The following is a 17,503-nucleotide window of genomic DNA, read 5'->3' as shown; positions in this document are numbered from 1 at the left end:
CAGCAATGGTCTTCGAGTGCCAGTCCCCTCCAGGGTGTAGGCATGGGGCGTGACAATTCTCATTACCATTTTTGTGATTTATTGTACCAAAAATCCAAAAGAAAGTTTATGTCCACCTAATTACTCCTTTTGTCTCAAATTATCTATCATGATTTTTAAAAATAATTATCTCAAATTATCTGTTACTTAAAAATTCAACACAAAATTTAATTAATTTTTCTTATTTTATCGTTAATAATAACTGTTCCTGAAGACTACAAACACTTTATCAATAGAACAAATATTTAATACAGAGAAATTATATCTTACGACAAATATCTTATCATAAAATAAATACAAATAAAGACACCCATTGAAGATTGAACAAATTTTAAGTCTATATGTATCAAAATTTGTGGGCTTGTGGCTATGAAGCCCAATACATCTTGAGTTGGGCCACTCACCCTACACATGGTGTCCAAATAGTGAGTTGGGCCTTAATATGATCCATTAAGATCTCGTTGTGGGTCATGACATTTTTTTTTCTTCGCGACACTCCTAATGGGTCGATCGTTATAAGTTAGTTACACCATGTAATAATTTCTAAACTATTTGGTCAATATGTTAATTATTAAGGAAAATTGATACTCCCTCCGTCGGGTGTTACCATTTGTGAAGTCAAACCGTTAATTTTTTCCCCAACAATTTTCCAAAGCTTTTCGTTATTTTGAATTGATTTTTGTGTTGGTTAGTTTGTTATACTCCTTCTGTCTTAAATTATGTGGCATTTTTTTATGTAAACTTGACTGAAATTTTAAATATATTCTTCATCATATCGACGTGAAAGAAATGTACTTTATAATATTTTTAATATAATTTTTGATTATTTAAATTTAACTTTTAAATTATTGTTAGCTTCGATTCTTTTGTTTTTTTCCTTGTGACAAATCAACCATGCAAAAAAAGAAGAAAAGGTCTAAGCAAGAAGAAACACATTTGTCAATATAGATAACTTTGTATATTGAATATCTATATTTTTTTAAAAAAAAAAAATAGAAAATTCTTTTCACTTTGTAGTTCATCTTTTATCCTCTCGATACATATACTTATAAAGTCCACATAAATTTAATAATGTTTATCTAATCATCTCTATGTACTAAATTTTTTCTTAAATATGTATAATCTTTGATTATAAAAATACAAAAACTTCAAATCCATCTTTGCTTCTGTTATCGACTTTACTTCTATTTTCCCTCTGCTTTTATCTCCTCTTCTATTGCATGTATCTCACAAACAACATGTTCTCCTTTTATTGCACCTATAGGATTTTCCTCCTCCTTCACCGCGGCATTCACAATTCCGCGGTGCAGTAGTAGTAATTGGGGCGCTGGTAATTTTTCCAATGCCTCGATTGACGTAGAAGTATCCTTTTTTTTTCCTCCTTTTGGAAACGTGCTTTGATCGAAAGCTCTCCCACAGCCTTGGAGATTTCGTCGACGCATCTAGTGACGTCGATGAGTATTGATGCCACCGACATAGCCGTGATGACGTCAATTGTGTCTTCTTCTGAGATGGTTTTTGTGGTAATTAAGAGCGCCGCTCTGAGTTCATCGATGGCTAATTTCGTGTTATACGGGCCGGGTTCACCCGTGGAGGAAGGGAGTTGGGTCCTAGTTTTGATGGACAAAGCAAGACACTTTAATGCATTGCTAGATTTCGTAATAATTCCCTTGCAAGCTTCTTCTATTCTTTTATGAAACTTAGTTGGTGCCTGAAAAATCAAACACACGTGTCCAAATTAGAAATTATGTATTTACTTTATTTTACTTCTTATGACATAGTTTGAATCGACAAAGTATTTAATTTTTTCCTTTTTTAAAATAAAATAATAATAATTATGGTCTGAAACATATCATAACATTTTTAAAAAATAAATAAATATATACCTTAGATTTTGATTTTAAGTGACCACTAAGAGCATGAAGATGGCAAGCACAATCTCTACCAAGGTTACCAATCTTTAAGTACTCTTTCCCTGGATTATTAAACCTAAATGGTTCATTGGCTGGCTCCCACCATGTAAAGTTTGCCTGAAATAATGTTTTAAATAAAAGTTATATATATTAATAATATAAAACAAATAAATGTATAGTGTCACATCACTTTAAAAAAAATCAAACAATTTGTGACATAATAAATGGTAAAATACATATCTCTAAGAAATTCTTAGTGGAAAGAATAAGATTATTCAACACTCATAATAGTAAATTTATAAGCAATTAGTTTTGGTTTAGGTAAAGGATTAAGTATAAATTTTAGGAATCACATAGTTTTAATATGAAATTACAATTTATCCCTATTTAGTTTGTAATTACATTAATCCCTGAAAAAGTAAAACAAACCGGATACATAATATGTAGCTTGGATACATTAAAAACTAGCTCGGATACGTAAAAACTAGCTTTGATACATTAAAAACTAGCTCGAATACATTATAAAATAATTTAGAATTAGGAGAAATAAGAGATTTTAGAGGTTTTTAAAAAATAAAAGGGAATATTATAAATAAGGAAAACATAAGACGTGTATTTCAGTAATTTTTCCAAGGATGTATTAGCGAACATGCAAATAATTAGTGCGTTGGGCCTTATGAATGTACTAAGACCAAATAATATTTTTTCAAATATTAGATAATAATATGCATGGAGAAACTCTGGATAAAGAAGTTTTTTTCTTAAATGAATCTTACGCAGCATAAAGCGGATGAATCGGAAAAATAATACTATATATATATAATCAAATCAATTATATATCTACTCACCAAAGATTCCTCGGTGGCCTTAGAACCAAGAACACTTTTAAAGGCTTCAAGAAATCCCTTTTCCTTGTCTTTGGAGTCCTCACCAATTGCTTGAAAATACTCACATTCAAAACCTACAAAAGAATTCACTTTTTTCAAATTTTGCACCATACAATTTGTGGCTAAGCTACCCTTGTTAAAGGAGAGTCAGAAACATCTCTTCGTTCGAAAATTATACTATATAAATAGGTCAATCAGACCTTTTTATAACAATCAGTATTTATAACAATATTATAGTATAACAACTGGGTTCTTTTTTTTCGAATCAATATTTCATGTTACAATATATTATATGTTCTCTATAACAATATTTTTCTATAGCATTACAAAAAATAATCCAGATAAATGACACTGTTATAAAATAATTTGATTGTATACATTGAAACTCCCTAACTTCTTTATAATTTTAATCTCTGAGTGGAGAAGGGTAAGAAGTTTTTAAAAAACTTTTATAAAAGAAATTAAGAAAATGTAAATTTCTTTTGGGGGAGTGGGTTAGGAATTTGTTTTTAAAAAAAATAAAAATAAAATTCTAATTTTTTTTTATGGGAGAGGAGGGGAGGTAGGGGTGGGTGGTTCGAAGGGAGGGGTAAGATTTTTTTAAAAACCTTTTATAACATAAACTAAAAAAAAATAAAATTTAAGGGGTGAGGAGTGGGGGGGGGGGGGCGGACAGAAGGATAGTAATACTTTATTCTTTAACTTTAAACTAATATTAATAATTTATTTAATTTTTGTCAAGTTGGATTTGTGGCCTTGCCTCCGCTTTTCTTTTCATTAATGAAACCCGTCAATCTTTTGTTCATATGACAAGATTTTTAAAATAAAAGAGAGAGTGCGTACACACCAACATGACAATACATATTAGCTGATGTGTGTTTTTCAAACTAATAAGTGATATATAGTTTAAGCATGAAACAACTCACACTCTCAGTAGTTTAGATATAAAACTAAAAAAACAGCTAGTTTAACTGTGTTTTTAACGTTCACATACCATCTAAGAAGCTTGCTAGCTTTTCAAGATTTGCAATAATAAGATTATGAAGATCCTTTCCAGCCCACACTGGTCGAATGACCAATGAGATAACCATGACTGTGGCAACACTAACCATAATAGTTGATATCCTATGCTTAACCAACTCCAAGTACCTATCACCAGACACTGTGACCAAACTAAATGTTGCCACAGAGAACATGCATCCATAGTCATATCTCATTTGCATATGTGGATAAAATCTTGTAAATGTACCTAGAGCACCTGCGTGATCAAAAACGGATTCAGAATTTAAACATTATATGGTTAAGTTTCGATACTCTAGCTTAACTAGGGATGGACATGGTATAGTACGGTACTAGAAACTTCTGTTAGGTAATTTCGGTTTTTAAAAGTATTAAACCATTATTATACCTAATTAATTTGGTATGGGTCGGTATTTTAAAGTTACATTTTTTTATTTTACGGTACGCAAGGGCGGAGCTACGTGGTGGTTAAATTGGACACCCTTTATCGGAAATTTTTTTTGTATATACAAGTAAAATGATATACGAAGTGATTAAATAATATATTTTGGACACCCTTGACACAATAAACTGTTGTAGCCCAATGGTTTCAAATGCATCGAATGAGCCAGTGCACATGTGTTTGAATCTCACTAGCAACACTTTTTAAAAAGAGCTTTTATTGTGCAATTTCTGGACACTCTTCGTGAAATTTCTGGCTCTGCCACTGGCGGTACGGTCGATTTAGATAAACTTATAATAGAAAATTTTGATTTTTGACTTTTCAAAAAACGTCTCAATTATATCACACTAGTATAGCAGTGGTCTTGGCTTCAATATTTTAAAAAATATGTCATTAGACTGATTTATTGTTGAAATTACCCGTGATATAACAAACATGCAAAATATGTTTTTTTTTTTATCATGAAGTGATTTGTCGTTCCTGATTATATATGCTTTATCTTTAGATGTTATTTGAACAAGTAAAAGTTTTGTCTAGATGATCTAAGTGGGGATAACATTTCTCCTCTGCATGTCCATCAAATTTTCTCATATAAAATCTGAACCAAAACTACTGAATTTGCGTCGATCTATAAGATGTATGCTAGATCCTCACTTTGATGTACATATACACTATTGTTGTCATGTGAAACAATTTTATGATTTGATTAATATGAAAAAAGGACTTATTATCTATTTATCTTTCAATTATTTTATTTTTTTGAATTTTTCATTTTTTTTATAATAGAGAAAAAGATTGTATTGTGCATGCATATCATACCTAGAATGAAGACCAAAAACCCAAGAATTATAGGCTCCCCTACTTTTCCACAAAACTCAGCTAAATATTTAGCTCCAATCCCTAATGAGACACCTAATGCTGTAGCAAATGCTATGTTTAAGCACTTTGATATAGTTGCACCTGAAAATAATAAAAAACCTTTAACATGAAAATCAAATGTAAAAAAAAAAAAAATCATCAAATTAGAAAGAAAAAAAAATAGGAATCAACGACATACAAAATCTGTAATCAACAAATTATGTTATGACAGACAAGTTTTGTAATTAAACAATAAAAATTCATCGATGAACCAATTTAACGTCAGATAATCAAAAAAATATGTTAGTTATGACTTATGAACAATTTAGTGACATGTCAAGTTAGCATCGAAGTTCGTAGCTAATTATATAGTTATTTTATTTTTGAAGTGAAAAATTACCAGCAGTATACTCAAATGCAACCATTACTGTGAGGACAGCCATGATGGCTGATTGTTCAAAGCTATGATAAAGTGGCCATGAATAATAAAACAATATAACCAAAGTGAGAGATAATCCCACTTTGGTTGCATGCCAAATTTTTCTTGGATCATTTTTTCCAATATTTATTGTGTTATTAGCAATGTTGCAAATTTTGTTTATCAACTTTATTGGAAACCACTTGAATTGGTTCCACAACATGTTGAAGACACTATTTTTTTCTTGGATTTTGGAATCAATATCCATTGGAAATGGTTGAGTTGAGAAAGAAAAAAGAGAAGGTGATAGGATGAAAATGTGCACACAATGGAACAACATTAACAAGTTCAATTTATAGTTGAAGTGAAACAATGGGATTTGACTTCTTTTACTTTTTTGAAAAAATTTCATCCACAAAATGAGTATCTAGCTTTTCCTATATTGATCTTTCTTAATGAGAAGGATAAGTGTTGTTATGTGCGAATAGAGTCTTATATTATATTGATTATTAAAAGGGTTGTGAATTTAAATATAAAATGTATGTCATGGTGCGAGGCTTTTTGGAAAAAATCGTGTGGGCGTGATTCGCATGACTTAAAGAGAATAATATGATTGATACTATTAAGAGTATTTTAGGGTTGGTTAACCTCCGAAAACTAGTATCAGAGTCAATAATTTATCACGACAAATACAAAGATGACGAAGTGATGGAGTGAGGCCCGCTTATTATCTTTATCATGCCAAAGATAGCTTGGAGATGTACGAGCACAAGAAGTTAGACACAACATACATAATGATGTAGTGCGTGTATTTTTACATGAAGGGTATAATCCATTTTGCATGATGTACCAATAGTTATCATTTAAGATTGCATCACTCAATTCACTTCTAAGGATTTATGTTATGGCACGTGAGTTGTCCAAGTGCAAATTTATGTTATGAAGTGTGAGTGTTTTTTTTCTCACTCGATATTTGGAGTCTATATTAGAATTCCGATTAAATTTGAACTGCGCATTCAAGGGTGATGCATCTCAATACGATTTTCTCCATACTCATGCTCTCTACACTATTCATGTTTGGTTCACTTGATGAGGTAGTTGAGTGTCATTTCGATCTTTGGAATTGGGTCGTGACGCTAGACCTCTAAATTTACATATAGGATGTTGGTCACATCCTCTTTAATTTTTATTGTGATCAAGAGTGGTATATGATTAACGAGTTGAATCAAATCAAATTAATTATTAGGTAAATAATTCAATCCTTCAAATATTTATCAATTACTTGTCTAAATTAATTCTCTCTATATATTAAACTTCCACCAAAACTTGACATCTTCTAGAGACATATTTTTTCTAATATATTTTGCTTTTTTTTTTCGATTGGATTACATATTGACCTCATGAGTTGTATATTTTGATTCATTTTAATTCGATTGATTGATGAATCATTTTGAATTTAATTTATTGAGTTAACTCAATAAACGAATCGTGACTCAACCAATAGAATCATCGAACGAGTTGCGTGTATTTTCACCCCTAATTGTAATAAAACCATTTTTTCTTGTGTAGCTTGTAAAAAAGTAAGGACCATCAATTAAAAATATAGGACCATAATATTAATAATTTTTAGGACCATCTATATTATCTCAAGTGGAAATCTATATATTAGAAAGAAAAATCATAGTTTACATTTTAACCGCCTAATAAATGTGTCAAAATATTCTATTGGTAGAAATGTCACTCTTAAAATGCTTCTTGAAAAAATGTAATTAAAAAAACATGCAATTTTTTTCAACTTTATATGCACATGCATTCATTTTTCAATCAATTTTCATAATTTTTTTATAAAATAAAAAACAACAATTTTAACCAACTATAATCACCACTAACGGAATAATGTTTAGTGGTTATTCTCATGGATGTTTTGATTGAATCGATCTGAAAAGAAAAATATAGTAACATTTTCATATTGAAAAATTAGGAAGTTTTTCACTATTTCAGTAAGAACATGTTTTCCACCATGCTTTTTCCCAATATTGATTTGGTAAGAAATGAGAGGAAAAATAATATGTTATAGCATAAATTTTCCACTATTTCGGAGTGAGAAAAACCTATATTTCTAGTAGTGAATAACGTTATACAAAATCGTATAGAGATTTTCACCTCCAACCCATTATTTTACTTAAAACGTTTGTTTTTCACATATTTTTTTAAGAAATTATTAATTAAAAAAGACAATTTTTATAATTTTTTCATATTTATTCTTTGATATTAATTTAATCTTTCTTCACATTTATCAAAGTAAAAATAAAAATGGAAAACAATATAATTGGGAAAACTATAATATTAGACATACATGATACATCCATGCCACATATATTAATTTATATTGTCACGACCCGAGCCTACACCCTGGACGTGGCCGGCACTCGAAGACCATTGCTGGTCCCCAAGCGAACCCTCATCCTGGCTGACTACAAGCGGAAAACTAATTCAAGCATACAAAGCTTAAAAACTGAAATAAAAGTTCATAAAACTTAAATATAAACTTTAAGTCCAAAGAAAACTCTGTATAATAAAATATATACAACTCGCCATAAAAAGGCAACTTTAGTCTTTAAAACATTTAATAAAATAAATGATACAGACTTCTCAACTGTACTGACTATCTATGAAGCCTCTAACTGATAAAGATGGAAGTCGGGACAAGACCCACGACATCCTAACAATTGATATAACTGAAAGGTAAATGAAATCCTCCGAAACCAAGGAGGCTCACCATAGCTAACTCGAACTCTCGGATGTATCAATGAAGCTCCTGTTGATGATCCTGAATACCTGTGTCTGCATCATGAAAAGATGCAGGCCAAATGGCTCAGTACGTGGAATGTAAGAGGATGTAAGGGGAATTCTAAAACATAAGCATAAGCTTGAAACTTGATAAAAAGGAAACATACTTGCCTGTTTTCAATCTTACTCAACTCAAGGAATACTCCAAACTACTCAAACTTACTCAACTTAGAAGTACTCAAGGATAAGATACTCAACTCAGAGATTAGATACTCAACTCAAGGATATGATATTCGACTCAAAGATATGATATTCGACTCTGGATACTCAACTAAATATGACTGAACTCATTTCAATAGAAAGCAATTTAAAACAAGTGCAATATAAAGAAACAAACTGTTTAAAAACATGTTGTCAAATCTGTGTGTATGCAAGGATACACCATAACTCTGAAATGTATATAAAAATACAATAAACTGATGTATATAAAAATACAATAACTTCTGTGGGAGTTTCTCTAACCGACAACCATCACATAAGAGCTATAGTGATGATACAGCGATCTACCTCACGCTGCCAGCGCATCCTATACCCGGCCAAAGGTATAGAACCTGAACTGCCTAATGGATCCACTAGTCTATTTCGAAAAAGGTTCATCTAAAAAGTATGACCCTTTTCTACCCATGGTGGCTACATGGTTTATGGAGGCTGTGAGTTGTCTGAACTCTCCCCCATATCGGTGCTCAATACTACTCCCAAAAATATACTAGCTCTTATGTTTTAAAAACATACTTCTTTCTGCTGATTTGAGATAATTGCTCCAAAACTTAGCTCAAAGGCTATCTTGGAAATCTCAGTTTCCCTACTTGCTTCATTTAGAAAGCTGTTACTCTTTTCTGAAAACTAGCTCGAAGGCCCTTTGGAAATCTCAGTTTCCGTTCTTATTTAAATGTGAAAACATTTATAAACTCTTTGGGAATACTTAGTCCCCATATACTTTTGAAGAAAAAGACTTCAAACTTTACTCTTTACTCTTTACTGAACTCAAAACTTAAGTCTTAAAACAAAGTTAAAACATTTGTAAAAGACTTCTTAAAATATGGTTCATACCGAATTATGGACATGAACTACTCAATGCAAGGTTTTCAATAACCATAGATAGAACTCAAATACTTAGAACTCAAGAACTTCAATAATACTACTCATTTCAAGAATGCTCAACTCAGAGTTCATGCGGAATTATGAGCATGAACTACTCAACTCAATGACTCAAAGATACCTCTCATCTCAAGACTGTTCGACTTATAAGATTCATGCGGAATTATGGGCATGAACAATTCAACTCAAAGACTTTATAGGTAACATGTAATAGTCCCATGCTTAGAAATATAATCTCAAAGGGTATTAGGAACTCAATACTCAAGACTTAGAACTTGAAGATACTACTCATCTCAAAGATACTCAACTTCTCGAGTTCATGCGGAATTTATGGGCATGAACGACTTGACTCGTAGGTCTACATAACATTATGAAACTCATGTATTTGACTCTTCTCATTCTCTGACTTACTTCCTCAAAACTTAGTTCAAATCGATAGTTGATCTCAAAGGATTCACAATTGAACTCTACTCTTAACTCTCTCTTGAATTTGAATTATGAATTCAAGAGTTATGATTCATGATATGAAGGATCTCAATAAAAATATAGCTATTCGATAATTAGGAATATAACTTTTAAAAGAAACGTGAATTCAAGAACTCAAAATCAACTTATCTCAAGAATACTCTAATCTAGGGAAAGTATCCTAGATTACTCTTTTATTGATCTGAAAGTAGATGTAGGGTGTGAGGACGAACTAGTCCAACACTATGATAGCCTTACATACCTAGAAGAACAAGATTCTTGAAGAATCTTGAAGAATCTTTAAGAATCTTGAAGAAGAACTTGATTAGAAGCCTTGAAACCCTAGCTTGAAGGTAAACAATCAAGAAGACCTTTCTTGAGATTCTCGAGTTAGTTTCTTAAAATCTCTATAGCCAAAAATTATGATTTTCATGAGGGAAGATGAAAATCTGATTGTTTTGAGCTTTTTAATTAGTCAAGAAACTCGTTGATGGCTTTCTTGGAAGTAAAAAGACAAAAACCGATTATTTTCAATATTTTCCCGTCGGCTAATTCGTAACAGCACTGTATAGGTTACTAAAATAGTCATAACTTTTTACTCAGATATTGGATTGACGTGAAATTGGTGGGGTTGGAAAGTAGATTCAATTACCTTTAATTGGATAGGTTATGGCTCACGTAACTCTTAATATTCTAAGAGATATGGTCGTTTAAAGTTGACCTAAGCAGAATCTTACTTCAAAACTTAATAAACTTCAAGAACACTTATCAAGAACTTAAATCCATAAATTTCAAGAACGAAATTACGCTGAATAAATCATGATTGGCGTGTGGGTGAAAGAACCCAACACTATGGAAGCTTACATACCTCTTAGGGATCAAACCCATGGCGAAAATCCGCTACAACACGCAAGAATCTCGACGAACGCTTGATCCTCTCCTCTTTTCTCCTCTTCTCTCTTCTTTTCTCTTCTTGAACTCTCAACTAAAACCCTAGGCCAATTTTAGGATTATAAAACTGAACCTAATAGTATTAGACCCTTAAAATATTACTAAAAACGAATTAAATCTGGTTGGGTAAGGAAAAGACCAAAATACCCCTCTTTATTTTCGGCTAACTTTCCTTAACTGGACAGCCGATCTTCAAAAGGCCATATCTCCCTCATCTGACCTCGAAACTTAGCAAACTCGGTGGCGTTGGAAAGATAATTCAAATATCTTTCCTACGGTATATGGTAGTACACCTAAATCATCCTGAGATATGAGTTATGGTCGTTTGAAGTCGACCCAAAACTCATACTTAGCTTAACTTACAAAATTTCAGATTTTGCTATTTCCAATTTAATTCTTTTTGGAACTCAAGGTGCTACATCTAATGACCTTAACACTTAATAAATTTTTAATTCCTTGCAAAAATCTCACCCACTACGAAGAAAGGTTCGGGTCTTAGTTCGAAAATTTTCTGGGGTGTTACATATATATACTTTTAAATAATTAATTTTGTATATCTGTACCACTAATTAAGAATTTTCTGTCATATATCGAGGAAGATAAACATAGATACATGTATTTTTGCTACCAAATACACTAAATAGGGAGAGAGGCGAGCGAGATGGGGAGGAAGACAAGCGAAATAGTCATGTATCCTAGATACATGTGAATTACAATAGATACATACATATGCATGTATCTAGTGTGTATCTTGTGTGATTCGCATGTATTCGGGATACCAGATACATAGAAGAGTGATGAGTAAGATGGGAGGGAGTCGAGCGAGATTCCTATATAGTCTATCTAGAACAAATACTGACTTTGACCTCATGTATCCCAAGATACATGTATCTGGACATACCAAATTCGGTAAGAATCATAATACTGTAAAATAGAATGTATCTAAATAATTAACTCCTAAACTAGTGAGATTTTTGCATGTTGTCCAAACTAATTTGACTTGAGTTATATTTGTACCACTTGATTTAATTTTATTTTTTAAAGAAAAAAATCAACTTGAAGTGCTAGCAATCCCTAAGAAGAACTTAAATAGGAAAAGATCTACTATTTTTTTTAACCAAGTTGTTCTTCTACTAATTTATTATTTATTATTTATTATTTCTTGTTTGCTAAGTATACGTTCACACTTTCAAGCCACATGAATTCTACGCGTTGGATTTGGAAATATTTTTATGTCAAAATGTGAATAATCGAAATCAAAATATAAAGTTTATGGGTTCAAAATTTTAATTTTTTAAAGTTATTGTATTCTAATTTTAATAATTTATGTATGTTTAATAAATTTTAAAAATAAATACAAAATTTGAATCAAAATTATTAAATTCGCCTAAACCTGTTAATCATATCCTCATCTCCGCTCGAGAAAAAATAGTGTGTCTCAATATTTACATAAATTTGATCGATAAAAAAAATAATGTGTGTCATATATATTGAGATATACGAAGATGATAATAGTGGATATTGTCAACTATTGGCTACCGCCATCGCCGCCCACCAATATCAACTACCACGACACACCATTATTGGAAATCACTGCAATCGTAAGTCGTCACAACTAGCCACCTTTTACGATTATCACCATCAGACACCATTATCACAAGAACCGCCCATCATTGCCAACAATCATTAATATATATCGTCAACTATCGTCATCATTAACTATCACTATTATGCATCATAATTATTAACCGCCACCATCAATCATTATTGTCTACTATCATCGCCACTAGCTATAACCCATAACAACACCATTATTAGCCAACACGATTCTCAATCGGCACCTACAAATAGGGGTGTGCAAAAACCGATTTAACCAATAAACCGAACCGAAAAAAACACTATTGGTTTATTGATATTGGGTTATTGGGCTAACGGTTTTTAAATGGTTTTGCAAAATTTTTTATTGGGTTATTGGTTCGGTTTCCGGTTTTATAATTTTTGTTAATGGTTAAACCGATAACCCAATAAGACTATACTAAATTTACTAGTCTTATTGTTAATGGTTAAACGATTGTTACTTTCACACTTTTTGTTAATGGTTAAACGATTGTTACTTTCACACTTTTTCCTTTGAATGTGTCTAGTGTCTAAACTTGCAAGAAAAATGATTGTTACTTTTATGATTATTACTTTCATGCCAAATGCTGGAAAAATCATATGGTCTATTTGAAAATTTTCTTATCGTGTATATAATATATATGAGTATTTTCTTATTGGTTAAACCGGAAACCGAACCGTTAAGTACCATAAACCGATTAACCAAAAACCGATAAGAAATATGTTATTGGTTTGGTTATCGGTTTGAAGTATTTACAAACCGAAAACCGATAAACCGAACCAATAACACCTAAAACCGAACCGAACCGACCGATGCGCACCCCTACCTACAAACTAGAGTCATAATTTTTTTAATTCTTTTGGTTATGTAGTATTACATTAATCTAGTATTTTATTGAATTATAATATAAATATGAATTTTATATATTCAAACGTAGAAAAGATAAAAGTTTTATCATCCTATTTTTAATATGTCAATATTTGATTCAATTCGTTTGTTGTCCACTCTTAATTGTGGTCAAAGGCAGAGTTAGGTAAGGTTGAGTCCTTCAACAGAAAATTATATTATTTACTAGATAATGTTGTCCGTGCTATGCACGGGCCCAATAATATAAATGGTATGTTTTGGGGTTAATAACGGAGTTTTTGAAGCGATTGTTTGCGTGGATAAAGGAATAAGTTTTTTTTATCACAAACCTGTACTTTCTTTGACGCTATTCAAGGCACAATAAGACTACCCACATACAACATTTTTGAAATATTTTATGTTGTCAATTATCGTGATTTATAGTATTTTTACGATGGATTCACTTAAAGAATGAGTGGAATTTTTTGTATTTTTTTCAAAACATATTTTATGTTGTCAATTATCATGATTTATAGTATTTTTACGCATTTTTTAAATATAAAAAACCCAAAAAAATAAGACAAATAAATTAAAATGGACCCAATATATGTTATTTTTGTTGTCTCAATTTATGTGACACAAATAAAATTTGGAGAGTCATCCAAATTTTAATTTAAAAAAAAAATGTTTTAAGTTATTAATTATTGTGATTTATAATATTTTTATGTAACTTTCAAATAACCAACATTACTGGTCACTTTGTCATAATTTATGTGATATGGATAAAATTACAAAATTAACCCTTTTAAAATGTGTTCAAATATTTTAAGTTGTTAATTATTATTATTTATAATACTTTTTTGGTAATTTTAAAATGATATGTGTTATTTTTTTTGTCTCAATATATGTGTGCCTGATAGAATTCTGAGAGTGAACCTATTTTATTATATAGCTTTTGAATATTTTAAATTGGTAATTATTGTAATTTTTAATGCTTTTTAAGTCATTTGTAAATGATATATGTTGCTTCCTTTGTCCCATTTTATATAGTATAAATAAAATTCCCGAAACCAACTCAATTTTTAATATATTTTTAAAATATTTTAAATTATTAATTATTGCGATTTATAATATTAAAAAAATAGAAAATGTACAAAACTTGTATCAGCCTAAAAAATGACCACGATAATTCGAAGCCTACAGAAAGCAATATGGTTGTACGTAATTTTTAAATACTTAATATATATTACTCCGCTTGTCTCAATGTATGTAGCATAGATAAAATTTCAAGAGTCAATCAAATGTTGTTAATTGTTAAGATTTATAATACATTTTACATAGTTTTCAATAATTTCATATTAAACAATACATATTACTACTTTTGTCTCACTTTATGTGACATTGATAGATTAATTTTATGAATCAGTCAGTTTATTTTTTTCTGGTTTTTTAATAAATATTTTAAGTTGTCAATTATCACGATTTATTGTATTTTATACATAATTTTTAACGATAGATTAATTTCAAGAATCAATCAAATTTTTTTATATGTATTTATTTTTGAAATATTTTATGTTGTCAATTATCATGATTTATAGTATTTTTACGATAGATAAACTTCAAGAATCAGTGGAATATTTTGTATCTTTTTCAAAACATATTTTATGTTGTCAATATCATGATTTATAGTATTTTTACGCAATTTTTAAATATAAAAAAAAACTAAAAAAATAAGAAAAATAAATTAAAATGGACCCAATATGTTATTTTTGTTGTCTCAATTTATGTGACACAAATGAAATTTGGAGAGTCATTGAATATTATATCTTATACTTGGGCATAAACTCCCTTACGCACGGGCCCAATAACTATTATTTTTTGTCCTAATGTATGTGACACAAATAAAATATAGTGAGTTATTTAAATTTACTATGATTTTTTAATATTTTAAGTTGTTAATAATGTAATTTATAATATTTTTACATAATTTGTAAATACTTAATATATATTACTCCGATTGTCTCAATGTATGTAACATAGATAAAATTTCAAGCATTTTACGTAGTTTTCAATAATTTCACATTAAATAATCCATATTACTACTTTTGTCTCATTTTATGTGACATTGATAGATTAATTTTAAGAATCAGTCAATTTCTTTTTTTGTGTGTTTTTAATAAATATTTTAAGTTGTCAATTATCACGATTTATTGTATTTTATACATAAATTTTAACGATAGATTAATTTCAAGAATCAATCGAAATTTTTTATATGTATTTTTTTTTGAAATATTTTATGTTGTCAATTATCATGATTTATAATATTTTTATGACAGATTAACTTCAAGAATCAGTGCAATTTTTTGTATCTTTTTCAAAACATATTTTATGTTGTCAATTATAATGATTTATAGTATTTTTACGCAATTTTTAAATATAAAAAAAAATAAGACAAATAAATTAAAATGGACGCAATATATGTTATTTTTGTTATCTCAATTTATGTGAGACAAATGAAATTTCAAAGAGTCATCCAAATTTGCATTTTTAAAAAAAAAATGTTTTAAGTTATTAATTATTGTGATTTATAATATTTTTATGTAACTTTCAAATAACCTACATTGCTGGTCACTTTGTCCTAATTTATGTGATATGAATAAAATTACAAAATTTTAAAATGTCTTTCAGATGTTTTAAGTTGTTAATTATTATTATTTATAATACTTTTTCGGTAATTTTAAAATGATATATGTTATTTTTTCTGTCCCAATATATGTGACCCGGATAGAATTTTGAGAGTCAACCTATTTTATTATATATCTTTTAAATATTAAATATTTTAAGTCATTTGTAAATGCTTTATTATATTATATTATATTATTATATGTTATATTCTATATATATTATACATATATATTTATTTTTACTATATAATAAAAGGGAGTTTATGTATATTATATTATATTATATTATATATTATATAAACTCCATTTTATTATGTAGTAGAAAAATAAATATATATTATATATATTATATAGTAGAAAAAATGATTTATTATATTATATTATTATATTATATATTATATCTAATGTCCCATCATAAACTCCCTCTTATATAATAGTAGAATAGAATATATGATTAAAACTATTTCTTATGTATATATAGTATATGTTGAATTCTCTTCAATTTCTCGTATAGTTATTTCTTCATATTTTAAATAATATTAGTGAAAATTCAGACTTTGCAGCTGATCTCGTGATTTTATGTATTGTTATTAACTCACAAAGAAAAGAGGGTATTATGCCTACGTTTGCTATTGACTAGAGAGGGAAGTTTCAAGGATAATTAATAATATCATTCATATTTCAATTGTTATACTAAAGTCACAAAACTATCTTTATAACAAAATAATAATTCAACTATATTCGTATATATCATAAAAATCTCGAAAAAAAATGAATACTCTAAAGTGGAAAACCACAAGTGGCTTACCACATCTATAAAATTGTCCTATAAATATAGCTCCATTAGCAACCCACCTTATCTAATATCAATATTGCACCACTTGATAAATCAACAAACTTATTTCTTGTCCAAACCTAATGACTAGCTTATTAGACATATATATTCCTATCATATATATTAGTTTTATCTATACTTTCAAATATTTATGTATTTTATCACTAATTAAGAGTTTTCTATCATATATTAAGGAAGATACATCTAGATACATGTATTTTTTGCTACTAGATACATTAAAATAAGGAGAGAGACAAATGAGATAGTCATGAATCCCAAATATACGTGAATCACACTAGATACATGTGTATATATCTGGAATATCGAAGACATAGGAGAGTGGCGAGGGAGATGGGAGGGCGGTGAGGGAGACGAGCGAGATTTGTTTATGTATCACAGATACATGTGATCCATTTGTATATAGTGTATCTAGAACACATTACATCTAATTTTAACCTCATATATCCCGAGATACATGTAACTTGACATATCGGATACACCGAAATCTGGTAAGATTCGTAATATTAATAAGTAAAGTGTGTCTAAGTAATTACCTCCTAAACTAGTTGGACTAATGTA

At 29.4% G+C, this 17,503-nt stretch overlaps 1 protein-coding gene and 1 pseudogene across 1 annotated transcript in view; both read right to left on the bottom strand.

Annotated features, from left to right (window-relative positions):
• Positions 1-17,503, bottom strand: part of LOC125836196 (F-box protein SKIP22-like) — a 218,576-nt gene that overhangs the window by 160,738 nt on the left and 40,335 nt on the right. The gene's annotated exons all lie outside the window — the stretch shown is intronic.
• Positions 1,216-5,845, bottom strand: LOC125836212 (aluminum-activated malate transporter 8-like; annotated as a pseudogene).

This window comes from Solanum verrucosum, unplaced genomic scaffold (assembly GCF_900185275.1).
Source record: "Solanum verrucosum unplaced genomic scaffold, falcon-dt-bn FXZP01000284.1, whole genome shotgun sequence".
Classification (NCBI taxonomy): Eukaryota; Viridiplantae; Streptophyta; class Magnoliopsida; order Solanales; family Solanaceae; genus Solanum; species Solanum verrucosum.
The sequence above is the reverse complement of the archived record's forward strand: the minus strand, read 5'-3'. Positions and strand labels throughout refer to the sequence as shown.